Source organism: Limulus polyphemus, unplaced genomic scaffold, assembly GCF_000517525.1.
Source record: "Limulus polyphemus unplaced genomic scaffold, Limulus_polyphemus-2.1.2 Scaffold3646, whole genome shotgun sequence".
NCBI classification, from domain to species: domain Eukaryota; kingdom Metazoa; phylum Arthropoda; class Merostomata; order Xiphosura; family Limulidae; genus Limulus; species Limulus polyphemus.
The window spans coordinates 22,921-38,246 of NW_013669256.1; the positions used below are offsets into that span (position 1 = coordinate 22,921).

The 15,326-nt window shown below is 33.4% G+C and overlaps 1 long non-coding RNA gene across 1 annotated transcript in view; it reads left to right on the forward strand.

The window, feature by feature from the left end:
- LOC106469764 overlaps positions 1-11,009 on the forward strand; it is a 14,590-nt gene extending 3,581 nt beyond the window's left edge. Inside the window, exons 2-3 of the long non-coding RNA XR_001291447.2 lie at positions 938-944; positions 10,999-11,009. This is a non-coding gene — a long non-coding RNA (uncharacterized LOC106469764). The remainder of the gene's footprint in view (positions 1-937; positions 945-10,998) is intronic.
- Positions 11,010-15,326: the final 4,317 nt, after the last annotated feature.

Below are 15,326 nucleotides of genomic sequence, written 5' to 3' on the forward strand. Positions count from 1 at the left end.
TTTAATTTCTGTATTATCAATTAAAATAGATAAATTTTCAGGAATAATATAACAACAACAACAATGTAAGCAATGATAGTTTGTTTTATTTTAAACCATGAATTAGTCTTTTGTTGCTCAGTATTACTTTTACTACCTCAATAAAATTGTCTCCAGTACAAAATAGAGTTGTGTTATCAACAACAACAACAACAAAAAACTGTAAAATCTGTTAAACATTAAATACGTCACTTATATATAGAATATATAAAATAGATCCTAAAATTGATCCCTCAGGGACTCCACCAGTAATACTCAAACTAATGAGATCAGTATTGCTTATTGATGCATTTTGACTTCTATTAGTTAAAGAGCTACTAATCTAAGTTACTAATCGCCATATCTTTCAAGTTTATTATTAAGAATATAATGTCAACAGTATAAAGTGTCTTTTTAAAATCTATAAATACATCAATAGTACTTTAAAAAATATCAAATGCTGAAAAACAGTAACTTAGTTAAATCAATTTAATTATTGTAACGATGGAAATTCTTTATAACTGATTCAATTCTACCTTAACATTGGTAAGGATGACCCATCAGGTAATGCGTTAATTTGCTACACATGAATACACACGTATATCTATGTCTAACGTTTTGAGTATGGAATATACGATTTACTATTTAGGTCGTAATATATTTATTTCAAAAGTAAATTGGAAAAATAAAAATACGTCGCACAGATTTCAATTTGTTTTAACCTCTATTTCACATGGTTCTAATTTTTGTTTTTGTGACAAATCTGCGTTATGCGTTAAAAACAACACTACCCAAACGTTGCTAAACCAGATATTTATCGATATTATACAATTTGTTTTTTTTATTGTTAGACCAGATAATAATTTTCTTACACATGCAAAAATGGTTTTTACCTTGGTATTGCTATTTTTATAATAAGTTAGCTTGTGATAAAAAAGGGTGTGACTTTTACTGTGAGCACTGAACTACCTGGATATAGTTAATAACGTTAATGTTTAAAACCACTGAGGGCCTTGTGCCCAAAAAATATATACAGCCTCTTTTATCTCTTCTCATATACAGCAAGAATACTGTGAAAGCCCTAAAACATTACCAATTAATAAAAAAACATTTATCTGTAAAACGTTTTATAGAAAAAATATGAGTCTATTTTATGGACAATGTTTGCATTATCGAGTGGTATGTCGTTACTTAACCTTGTGATAATTTGAAACGTAAAAAATGCTTCACCATCGAGTGCCAGTGGGTTTATCTTTTAAGAGTACTCGTCTGGCGTGCGAGAGGTCTTTGATCCCTTCCGCTCACGTGAGACGCAAAAATAGGATTGCCACAAGAAAAACTGGTAACCCCGAGAAAATGAATTATTTGTGAAAGAGAATAAGTTGGTAAGATTGAATCGTTAAAAAGTGCGTAACTAGTGACAGTTAACGAGTTAACACTTTAACTCAGCTGGTAAAACATTCGAGTGGGGTGCGAGAGATCCTGGGATGAAATCCTGTTCACGGGAGATGTAATAGTACATACACTTACAAGACAGTAAGTCGATCATTAGCAAACGAGCATATCAGTATAGTAGAATGGTAACTATAAACAGATAACTTATTATCCAGAGAGAGACTAGATTTAATAAAATCTGGGTTTAAAATGAGAGTGTTTTTCCTGGCCTTATTAAAGTTTCTTCATATAAAACTGGACGGTTTGTTACGTAATCTTCCTAAAGAAAACGGCAAGTTCTGAAATTAATCGATTCAAGACCTATTTTATCAGAAACATTTGAGTTAGTAGTGAAAGTAGTCAAATTACCATAGACTTGACTTGAATCTCTCATACTAATTCTGATTCACGTGAACCCAACCTAACTCAAACTCCTTACACCAGTATTTGTTCTACATTCCTAACCAGTTCATCAAAGATGAATACCGAATTAAAAATGCCATACTATCTTTAAGAACAGAAAAGTGTAAATTTTGATAATAATAGCCATTCAAAACACCAGCAAAGGATTAGTGAGTTTATGGGTTGTCTGAATAGGACAAAATGACTTAAGGGCTTAAAATACTCATTCATGAAACATTTTGTAAATCGAAAAAAATAAATCTTAAGCAAAAGGGCATTTTCACTGAAGTTCACATTCCAAGTGAAGGCCATTTCGGAGTTATGACGTCATAATTATGGTCATATACTTTAGTCCAAATCAGAAAAAAATATTAGATTTGATTGTGAAGGAACATTGGTTATGGAAATTCCATTATTTTGTGCCTAATTGTGGGCCTAAATAATAAAATAATATAACGTTTTTTTTATTAAGTTCCGTGTGGGTCACCTTTGATTCAGCTGTTATAACTACCTGGGTTCCAGGTTCTCAGCCATTCTCATACATTCTATCGCTAAAGTTTTAGTTCATTCTTTTATAATGGTCAACCAACTTCTTGTTGGTCTTCCTCTTTTGAATTTCCCTTCCACGGCTCAATGCGGGATGGTATTCACAAGGATGCCTGTTTTTTTCATCACATGACCAGCCACTGCAGTTTACTTCCTCTTATGGCATATATTAACAGTTCGTAGGTGATCCTTTTCTGTACAATTTCATTTTTAACTGACTTGTTTCTTTTGTGAATGGTATAAGGAATGCTCAAAAGTCTTTTGAAGCACCTCATTTCGAAAGCTTCTACTCTCTTTTTCAATACGTTTATAAGGGTCCATGCCCCACGTTCATATAGTGCTGCTGAGGTAATTACAAAAAGGAGAAGCTGAAACTTTTGTTTTTAATGTGATGTCGTTACTTGACCAGAGTTCTGCAAGTTGTCTTGTGGCTAATGCCAATTTGGTTATCACTTCATTTTCTAATGTTGCGCTTTCTGTAATGTTTGCTCCAAGATATTTGATACTGTTGACCTTTTCCAGTCTTTGTTCTTCAAGTTTTACATCCCACAATGTTACATGATCAATGCTAATGCCATAAGTGGCCATCACTTTGCTCCTTTCTATGCTTATATCCATACCACATTCTTTTGCAGCCTTATTGTAAAGTCAACTAGTTCATCTGATGATCCTGCAATTAAATATATGTCATCTGCAAATTTGAGTTATTTATTTTTCGTCCTCCAATTGTCATTGAACCATGGCGTCTGTCATGATTTGCTCTAGGAACATATTTAACAGACATGAAGACACGCAGCCCAACAGTTGTTTTAATAAATTCTTGAATGTTATATTCGATTAAAACTCCAATGGTATTATGGTTATACAATGCTTCAGTAATCCCATTTGTTTCAACTAATGTTATGCTTGTTAATTGCTGCTCATGGTAATTGTTGCTTCCACGGCCGAAACCTATTATAAAATGAATAAAATTATGATTTAGCTTTTTTTGATGGTCATGATATTTTTCACACATGATTTTTATATTGAAGATTTGTTTTGTAACATTCTTCTGTGCTACAAACCCTGATTCTTCTTCAGCTAGGATGGCCTCAGCTCATTGCTTATGCCTGTTTAATAGGACTCTTAGCTTGGATGATTAATGAGGGTGGTAATATTGTAATTGTTGCACTGATGACGATTACCCTTCTTGGGTATAGGAATTATTATAGACTTCATCCATTTTATTGGCCATTTCACTATCTTCTAAGTAATATTGCAGATCTCTTGCAAGAAGTTGATCGTTGTTTCCTCGACTTTCAAAAATTCCCCTGTAATATTGTCTACACCTACTGCTCTTCTATTTTTTATGCTTTTCTTTGCACCTTCCATTTCTCCTTTCAGAATTTTTGGTTCTTCTTCTCCAACTCCTCCTTTATCTAGCCTTGTAATTACATCTGGGTTGGAATCAATGTTGAAGTTATGTAGCTCTTTTTCATACTCAGTTTTTGAGTTGCATTACTTTCTGTTGATAATGTAAATGTTCTTATTTGGTCTACCTTCACATGCTGGTTCAGGCTCTCAAATTCTGTTGTTATTCTAAACCCCCTGTTGAATATCTTAGCATCCCTGTGCCTAGCATAGCTTTGTGGTTAGAGAGGTCGCGGGTTCGAATCCCATCACCAACAGTCATGGCTTTTCTAAAAACACACATACTGATATATGAGATGACACTTGATAATTTAAGTTGCAATTTCTACTCAATTTTTCTAGGACAGATATTAACTAAACTCATAAAAAGTTATACCTATGATGTTATTGGGTTTGTTATGCTCACAACAACCACAGAGCTATGAGATTAAAAAAATTATATTCCATCAAGTTCAAGAAATATTTATTTTTCAGATCACGACGCTAGTATATGACCATGATTATGACGTCAAAAAACCAATATGGTCGACAAATAAAAATGAAACTCGTGTGAAAATGTCTTTTGGTATAGTAGTTATTTCAGTACTATTGTAAGAAAAAAAAAGGTTCATGATACGGTCTATATGGGCTCTTAAATCGTCTTGCCCTTTAAAAGACGGTCTAATGTTGGAAACAATCACTGTCGATGTTGAAAGAAGCCATTTTCCATTTACCCCGAAAGAAGAAAAGCCCAATTTCATAAGCTCTCGGGTTAATGAGTTTCTTTTCTGATGCTAATTTTTTGTGTTTATCTTCCGCGCCTTGGAATACCACGATAAATGTTCCATAAATATTATTGTTATAAAATAATCACGTTGATGCACACCATCTTACTATGGAATACGTAAGATATAAGCACTTTTTTAACATCTTTTTCGCTTCCAAAACTACAACATCATAACTACAAAAGTCTCAGGGTGGCTCAGTAGTAGGCTTGAGGAACTGTAACGCTAAAGTTATGGATTTGATCTCCGTGGCGGGCACAACGCAGATAACCTATTGTGCAGACTTGCATACAAATAAAGAAACAAAATTTTTAAAATAAATAATAAAAATAGGCTATCTGTGCTCATAATAAAAATGAACTTATATTTTAGAACTAAAATAAAAATTAAAAAAACATTTGATGGGTCGTAATGATATCGTAATTAGAATTAGTGCGTGTACAGATAGCAATTATATATATTTATATTAAATACAAATGTCTTATTTTTACCTAACAGAAGTGTGGCTTTGAAATATTTACACTTAATTTCTAATCTCAATTTGAACATAATGAGAAAAATATATATATTAAATGTTTAAAAACAACTAGATGTGGACCAAACTAAGTCTAAAATTTAAAAAATTACAAAATCAAGCAAACACCAGGTCAAAATCAAAGCCAGCACATGCTTGGAATCCGGATCCTTTAAACTTGTGAATAGGTAAGTGAGGCTTAAACTCTCTCAGAAACCTAACGAGGCTAATTAGATTAATTGATATAAAGCTACGACCACGGTTTTTCCAGCGAGTCTTTTACAGTGTGGCTTTGTCACGAAATCGTCAGGAGAACAACGTTTAAAATATGTTTTACCTCGTCTATAACAAAAATGTGAATGAAACAGCAATATTCGAATACAAGTACAAGTTATTCATTGTGTAATGAAATATGTAATGCCTACACGTGTTGTTAATGTCATTTAAATAGGAAAGGAGTCATTACTCACATGATGTACCGCACTATAAGTCTGCCTGTTTACATATACATGGAGGTGGCAACTTTACTGCAAGGGTTGGGGACAGGTTTTGATTACTACATGTGTTAATGGAATAATATATATGAACAAATTGGAAAACCATTTTGTCATCATTAACTTATGTCAACAGAGTTAAGTATATACTTATATATATCTCCTGTTAACAATTTTTAGCCGTACTAAGCCGGTTTTAGTATTTCATGATTCGTGCAATCCAAAGATTTTATATGGATGACAAGGCTTAGTTTGGGCCATCTGAACTTACTTATGAAGAATAGTTAACGATGCTAACCTAGTGGATCATTGATTTAAAGTCACTGTAACTTAAATTAACCACGAATCACCTCTTTGTTATATGCTATTGTGTGTATTACAGTATTTTAAGTTGCGTTATTAGTTTTATGTGTAAAGCTGCACAGCGGGCTATCTGAGCGACGTCTACAGCAGAAACCAAGCCCTAAATTGTAGAGTTTGAACCTTTGAAACTTGCTCTTTAACCATTTGTGGTGAAATTAATGCTTTATACTTTATACATTTGAAAATAGAACATATCTACAATTTATTATCAACAACAAACTGTATTTCAGTGAGAAATGTTGGGATGATGAATGTGTGCTCTCTGGTGTCAAGCTAGTTGTTAAGAGGAAGAGATAACCAACGTGCAGTGACGTCCGTTCACGTAGACGTCACAAGAAATACTTTTCACTCCGGATCGACATTTCCAATGGAAATGATAGAGATCGGAATAATAATCAAAACATCTTCATCAGTTCCTAGTGTGATGGATTGAATAGGCTTACATTTCTATCACTTCCGAGCGAGATGACCTAACTAAGCTTACATTTCTATCACTTCCGAGCGAGATGACCTAACTAGGCTTACATTTCTATCATTTTCCTACCGTGACGACCTGAACAAGTTCACTTTTGTACCATTTTCTAGTATGATAATCTGAATATGCTTCAATTTATATTATTTTCCTGGCGTGACAGCCTGAATAGATTTACATTTCTATCATTTTCTAGTGTGAGGACCTGAACACACTTAAATTACTATCATTTTCTAGAGTGACAACCTAAATAGGTTAACATTTTTTAGCATGTCTACCTGAATAGCCTTACATTTTTATCATTTCCTAACGTGATTACCTGAACAGGTTCACATTTATCTCATTTTCTAGTGTGATGTCCTGAATACACTAACATTTCTATGATTTTCTAGCGTGAGGGTCTGAATAAACTTACATTTAAACCTTTTTTGTAGCGTGATGATCTAAATAGGCTTATATTTCTATCATTTCCTAGCGAGATGACCTGAGCAGGTTCACATTTTTATCATTTTCTAGCGTGAAGACGTAAATAGACTTACATTTCTATCATTTTATAGTGTGATGATCTGAATTGGTTTACATTTCTATCATTTTCTAGCGTTACGGCCTGAATAAACTTACATTTAAACCTTTTTGTAGCGTGATGATCTAAATAGGTTTTATATTTCTATCATTTCCCAGCGTGATGGCCTGAATAGACTTACATTTCTATCATTTTCTAGCGTTACGGCCTGAATAAACTTACATTTAAACCTTTTTGTAGCGTGATGATCTGAATAGGTTTTATATTTCTATCATTTCCTAGCGTGATGACCTGAATAAACTTACATTTAAACCTTTTTGTAGCGTGATGATCTAAATAGGTTTTATATTTCTATCATTTCCTAGCGTGATTACGTGATTAGGTTCACATTTATTTCATTTCCAGAGTGATAACCTGAATATACTTACATTTCTATCATTTCCTAGCGTGACGAACCGAATACACTTCCATTTCTACCATTTTGTAGGATGATAACCTGAATAGACTTACATTTCTAACATTTCCTAGCGCGATGACCAAAATAGGCTTACATTTCTATCATTTTCTATTATAACGACCTTAATAGGTTCACATTTCTCTTATTTTCTAGAGTGATGAGCTGAATACACTTACATTTCTATCATTTTGTATCTTGACGGCCTGAATCAGACTTACATTTTTATCGTTATCTAGAGTAGCAACCTGAATAGGTTTGCTTTCTAACATTTCCTAGCGTTACGAACTGAACAAGTTCACATTTCTCGTTCTTTCTAGTATAATGACCTGAATAGCCTTACATTTCTATCATTTCATTGCGTGATGACCAAAATAGGTCTAAATTTCTATCATTTTCCATTATGACGGCCTGAATAGACTTACACTTCTGTCATTTACTAGCGTGACGACCTGAACGGGTTCACATTTCTCTTATTTTCTAGCGTGATGCCCTGAATACACTTACATTTCTATCATTTTCTAGTGTGATGACCTGAATAGGCTTACATTTCAATAATTTTCTAGCGTGATGACTTGAATAACTTACAGTTCTACAATTTCCTAGTGTGTTGTATTGAATAGGCTTACATTTCTATCATTTTCTATCGTGATGACCTGAATAGATTTATATTTCTATCACTTTTTACCGTGATGACCAGAATAGGCTTATATTTTTTAACATTTTGTAGAGTGATGACCTGAAAAGAATTATATTTTTATCATTTTCTTGCGTGATGATCCGATCAGACTAACATTTCTATCATTTCCTAGCGGGATGACCTGAATAGGTTTACACTTCTGAGCTTCATATCATTTTACCACATATTAATAAGGTCAAATTTAATGTTACTTAATGGAATGCGCTGTTATCAATAGTTTAGTAACAGCATTGTGGACAGAAACAAACATACGTGTGTTTAATTTAAGTTTTAATTCTACAGAATTGTTTTAACAGGGGCATAAGACATGACATGTAACATTAGTTAATATTCTTTGAAAATGACTTCACGAACGCTGGGTCTTATTTTTAAGTGATAGTTTAATGCTAGCAGCACTGTTTCTATGTTACTTGTGTACGGAAGTAAGCTATACTAATATAACGGTAAGATGATCAACAATGATTTTCAAGCATAATGGAAAATTTTTGTTATGTTGAGAACATACTCATGTTTTGAGAGAAATACTGATCTGTCTGCTCAAGTTCTATTGAAGTGTTATTATTGGGGTTTATTATGTTCTCTAGACACACAAAAAGCATTATATTTATAAAACGTTTCTGGTTAATCTATTATAATAATGCTCAGTTTTAGTATGCTACAAAATGCTCATACGCGCGCACTTCATTTCAACGGATTAAACAAAACGCGCTGTAATTATACTTTCGTAGACATTTTGTAAAACAACACATTAAAAGCTTATCAAAGTTTTTTAAAAGGTCTAACTATAGGTCGTAGAATAACATTATAAGTATCTTTACTGATAGTATTAAGTAGGATAAAGTTTAGCCCTAACTAAATTAAAGCAAGAAACGTACAGTAGTTACAGTCTCAATTTATTTCGTTCTTGAATATGTTTAACCAATCAGTTAGGCCTAAGACAAGTGGACTTGTGAATTTCGGTGTCTGCAATTAGAATTCTTTTGGTATTATTCTAGAAATCCTGTATTTAAAGAAGAACTATTGCAATAAAGAAACTAATACGACCACAAATGTACGCGTCTCTATTATTTACTATTATTTGTGCGTTACTTATTATTTAGTGTTAAAATGTTGAGAGACCTCGCTTAATAAAATGCAAAACCTTCTGAATTTCTTCTACGTTTTTAACGCACATACATTCTACTATTCATGATCAATTACTTGTAGATAGCATTCAGTAGATTATAATTTTGGCCTGAATGTTGCTACTCTTACTGTAGAGAGTGAAAAACAGAACTAAAAAAATCAATTTGTTTGTAGTTCAGCACAAAGCGCTATCTATGCTCTGCCCACCACGGGTATCAAACCTGGTTTCTAGCGTTATAAGTCCGCAGACATACAGTTGTGCCACTGGGCGTAAAAGAAAATTAATTGCATACTTTTATCTCCCTAAGGTTTCCCTCTTATGTCTACCGTTTCATAATAAAAATGATGAACTGATATTCAATACTTCCTGAAAGTATTTAATAGAGTTTGCAGTTTCGCCTTATCATTAAAACTAACATTTTAAACTAAGAAGTTGAGCATTTCGTATAAAGGGTGACAAAAATATTCAATTTTTTAAAGATGAAAGCGGTTAATTTGCCAAATTAAAAATCGCCTTATCCATAATCAACATATACGGTAAACAGAAAAATGTGTGAAAAAAGTCAATAGTTTATTTCTGTTAACATTGTTAGATAAAATTATATTACAGGCAGTGGCGCGGAATATGCACATTTTTATTTTTCGATTGTTTGACCTTGTGGGAAAACTGAATACTTTGAAGTTTGAGACTCATTTTTCCTGGAGTATCTTTCAGCTGTTACAGATTAATTAAGATGTATCTTACTTCAAAACTGTAACGATTATTAGGTATTTGTAACAAAATGAAGTTATCAAATATTTAATAGTGTTGCGTCAGCGAGTCACATGACTGGTGTGGCGCCACCTATTTTCTAGAACTATCCTGTACCTTGGCGAATGCTCTAGTATTTACTACACATAGGGTAGTCTGGTATATAAAAGAGGGTGACAACGTGACGGGAGAATAATGTGTGTGTAGATAGTGAGTAATTGAACTGCAGTCAGAAGTATTGTTGACGTTCGTTCATATAGCGTTTGTTATAGAGCGATTATTGAAAATAAGTGTATCGTGAAGTTGTATTCGGAAAGAATAAACCAGTTTTATTAAGTAAGGACTTGTGTCGCTAAAGTTTCGTCGGAACGAAGTTACGGAAAGTTAATTAACAAACGGAGACGTAACAATAGAATAACATATATGTTTTAAAATTACATGATATAATGTGAGGAGGTTACTTTTCCATAATTATTTCACAAAGAATCAATAATCAGTTAAAATAGTGGGTTCATGATTTGGTCCGGATAAACAAAATTAATTTGTACTGTTGAAAAAAAGGATGGAAATTTATTTCTTTGTTGTTTTTTTTTTAACGAAGCCCGAAATCGCTGTCTTACAGGGGGACATGGAAATATTTTGTATTTGAATTGCATGGAAAATTAAAACAGAATCATAATTACCATTTCCGTTTATAAATTTTAATCGTGGCCGCAATTTATTTTTATTGGATTCAAATACAAAATTTAATACATATTTTTTTTTCTATTTCTAATGTTATTTCACTTTAACTGTGATATTTGTTTTAAACAATATCTTACAACTCACTTGTAATAATAAATTATTGTTCGATGCAGAATTTTTTACCTCTGTTATTTTCCACTTCTTGCACTCTATATTCATACACTGTCGTATTACGTAAATATAAACTTATCATTTAGCCGAAATAGTTCTGTTCAAACGCTATAAAAGCTTATTTTCTGGCAGGCTAATGTGACCTAACAAATAGATAAAATGACTTTTAATAGGTAAAATATCGATGTCTAAAAACGTTTTTCTACTGCCTTGTCCAACCTTACTGTCATGTAAGCTCTTGATATGTAGGTTTCCATACCAACAGCTATTTATGTAAATCTTAATTCATCTTTGAGCTTCATTGTTTAGTGACAATGTTTTCCTTTACACAAAGGGACCATTCATTCGAAGATCTTGCAATAGTGTTAAACGAATCGTATTATATTGGTTCTCCATACTACCAGTTATGTGATGTTTCCTACAATCCATGTAACTGAAGTTACAATTAACACAAATATATTCATAAATTATTCGTGATGTCTATGACTTCGATATCTCAGTGTGAAAAGGCTTTTAAGACTAAGTTGAAATTTAAGAATGGTTCGTAATTTTGCGAACGGATAATAAATATTCCCATATATTTTTAGTCTGGAAGCTATACTGTTCTAATATGGAAATACAACTCTAATTATTAGTATCGGCGTAGTACTTTTTTTCATTTGGGAACGTGTGTTAATTTCATTCAAATATTATGACATTTAACTGCGTATGCTACTTCTTTTAGGTATATACTGTTTTTCATCTTTGAATTGACAACGGGAAATATACAGAGGCTGAATATGTTATGTGAAAATCATTTTGAATCCTCACCTCATCGTTACGGTCTATGTCGTCACATCCGGTCATGCTCTGTCTGACGGCCGTGCATCTTGACAGTAGACATGCAGCGTAGTTTACATTGTAAAAAGTTCGTCGTAAAGCTACCATGTCTAAAGTTCACTCTTTTCCCTGCATGATTTCTACAAGCCATCCAGTGTATGAGGAAGCGGTTTTACAGCTCCTGTTTCAACAGTCTGATCGAAATCTGGCGATTTCACCAATATATCTTCGGATGAAATAGCATGAATACCGGTGTCATTCTCTAGCTACTTGAGATATGCAATAGTTGAACAAATATGTTGTGAAAGCAGCTTGTGTCACTTTTTCAAACGGAGATTTTGTTGTATATTATTTCCTGGAACAATTAGAAGGACTTTACCAACGGTTACAAGACGTAACACTTTGCTTATCACTGTTGGGTTCAACTTCTTCCACTCGAGGGATATCTGCGCTAGCCGTACTTAATTTAGTAATGATAGACTAGAGGGAAGGCAAGCTATTCAACATCACCCACCGCCAACTATGGTGTTACTGTTTTACCAACAAATAGTAGGATTGGCCGTCATATTATAAAGCTCCAACGGCTGAAAGGGCGAGCGTGATCGGTGGCGGGATTCGAACTCGCTACCCTCAGATTGCGAATCGAACGCTCTAACTACCAGGCCATTCCAGCCCTTCTGAAGATGTATGTGTGTGTTATGTGTATAGTGCAGTCGTACACATGATTTCTTCTTTGTTTGTGTGCCGAGCATGTTCTAGTGGGCATTGCACAGTGCTACGGATCAGAAGGTCAATAGTTCGATCCGCGATATGCTACTGAACACGATCCGCACTTTCAGCTTTGCAACAGTCAATTATGCTATTCATTTAAGAGTTGACTCTGCTATCGAAAGTAACTCTACAAGCAAAAATATTTCCAGTTTAAAAAAATAAGATTAAATTTCAGATTTTCTTTTGAGGATTTCACACGTTAAAACTTGTATTGTTTTGTTTGTTTGTTTTTTAATTATGCACAAAGCTACACAAGGGCTATCTGTGCTCTGCCCACCACGGGTATCGAAACCCGGTTTCTAGCGTTGTAAGTCCGCAGACATACCGCTGTGCCACTGGGGGGCTAAAACTTGTATCTTGCAAACTCATTCCTACTACAAAATAAAACTGGTCATGGTAACAGTTGGTGGTACCATGCCTTTTCTTGTAAGAGCAGAATGTCATTAGCAAAACTGTGCAAAAGCTTTTAATTACTCATTGCAGTCAAATACACCAAGGGATTTTGCAAAAGGTAATTAAATCATTATTAAGAATACATTAAAAACTTTGGAACCAACAACCATTATTTCAGTTAATTAAAACGACGTCTGTGCACTAACCGATGTTGTTACAATATATCATAGCTATTCGTTCCTGCATATTAACCACTTTTTTGAAATTTATAGGCATTTAAGAACACGTTATTAATTATATCCTAACAGCATAATTCGATTCAGGCGTTTAAAAGTTCTTTAAAAGTTTTCAAACATAACAAATCATTTCCAGTTGATGGCTCTGAAAGTGTTTCTCTTAATTTCCGAGTAGTTAAGATCTCCACATTCTTGAACTTTTATTATTATTATTATTCCGTGAGTTGTTTCGCAAATACTTAACTACTTGGAGGCTTTTTTGGAAATGGATTTTGTTACGTCATGAAGAGCTAATATCTTTGCCTCAACTTGGCATCTATTTCGAAAGCATTCACGAAATATATTATAGATTTTACTAACAGGAAAAAACACATCGTCTTCACTTTATACAATAATTATTTTACTTATGAGTGAAATAATACAAAAATAGGTTTCCCTAGCAGGAAAAAACACGTTTGTCTTCTTTCTTCGACCTTATGAGTGAAATTATAAAAGAATAGGTTTCACTAGTTGGAAAAAAAACACATTTGTTTTCACTTTCTAACATAATTCTTAGACCTTATGAGTGAAATTATAAAATAATATGTTTCACTAGTTGGAAAAAAAACCCGTTCACTTTATAATATAATTCTTAGATCTTATGAGTGAAATTATTAAAGAATAGGTTTCACTAGTTGGAAAAAACACATTTGTTTTCACTTTCTAACATAATTCTTAGATCTTATGAGTGAAATTATAAAATAATATGTTACACTAGCATAAATAAACACGTTTATCTTTACTTTATAACAGAATTCTTAGACCTTATAAGTGAAATTATAAAAGAATAGGTTTCACTAGTTGGAAAAAAACCCGTTCACTTTATAATATAATTCTTAGATCTTATGAGTGAAATTATAAAATAATATGTTACACTAGCATAAACAAACACGTTTATCTTTACTTTATAACATAATTCTTAGACCTTATGAGTGAAATTATAAAATAATGTACAACCTCATTATATCGCTTACATCCAGTGCCGACGAGGCAGGCCTCTTGCTCAAAACCATGACTCGTCAGGCCAGATTGATTACGACTGCCATAAAGTAGTAGTTGAAACGCTATTTTTATTATTAAACTGCACAAACAACAACTCTTATGGTTAGAACTGGATTGAGTTGGTGAAATATATATATATATTTAAATGATATAAGAATGAGGGTAAGGATGAGTAACATAATATTATTCATTTGTTTTTTAACACCCGGTCTGCGTGTCAGGGAGATATTTTGGTGGATTGTTTCTTAAACAAAGTTTTCTGGTACCATATTTTTAAATTCTAAATAGAGAATTGAACTACTTGCAATAACTGAAATCTGAACTGCCCAGAAGAGTGGCCGAATTCACACTATTTTCAAAATCCATACCAACATCCAAAATTTTACACAAAATACTGTAGTAGCCACACATGTTGCGCATTACAAGTTTTGGTTTCTCAGCTCTATAAAGCTGTTTTCTCCGCGGTTTTTACGAGTTCTTACGATGAAGATTGTCGAGGAAAGCTCAATGAAACTTACTCGCTCCTGTGAAGTGGCTGAATACGGTTCCTGCCTGAAGTGTACTCCAACATGAGCACTTCTACCATTTTGTACAAGAGGAACACAGTGCAGCCTACCCCCTAAACTTCGCATCTTTGTGGTAAAATGCTAATAAGATATTTTTTGACAGTAAAGTAGAGTGTAGTTTTTTGAAGTTAACACAGTCTCCCACCCCTCGAATTTGGTCTAGCCTACCCCCTAAACTTCGCATCTTTGTGGTAAAATGCTAATAAGATATTTTTTGACAGTAAAGTAGAGTGTAGTTTTTTGAAGTTAACACAGTCTCCCACTCCTCGAATTTGGTCTCATCATCTTGCAAACTGGGTGTTAACACAAACTATTTATTATTATATCTTTTACTTAGAACAACTTGATTCATCATTCAGAAAGTAGTCTCATTGTTCGTGGTGTTCGTCAAGCAGTCACAATGTCAACAAGAGAACTACATTAGTAATTCTATTGTACAAGACCGTTAACTTCATGGCTCACTCACCACCAGTTGTTGTTTAGTGACACAGTTAATCAGGTGCTTCCTCATTAGTAGTATTCTTGGGTTAGACTTAAGTGTGTCTTGTTGCACTGTAGCAACATCTCTAAGCTATCAACTGTGTAAGTTCAACTTCAATGACAACGGAAGGGATATATTATCTACCAGATATAGCTTCTATTCGCCAGCCTTACAGAGAAAGGGATACACCAACT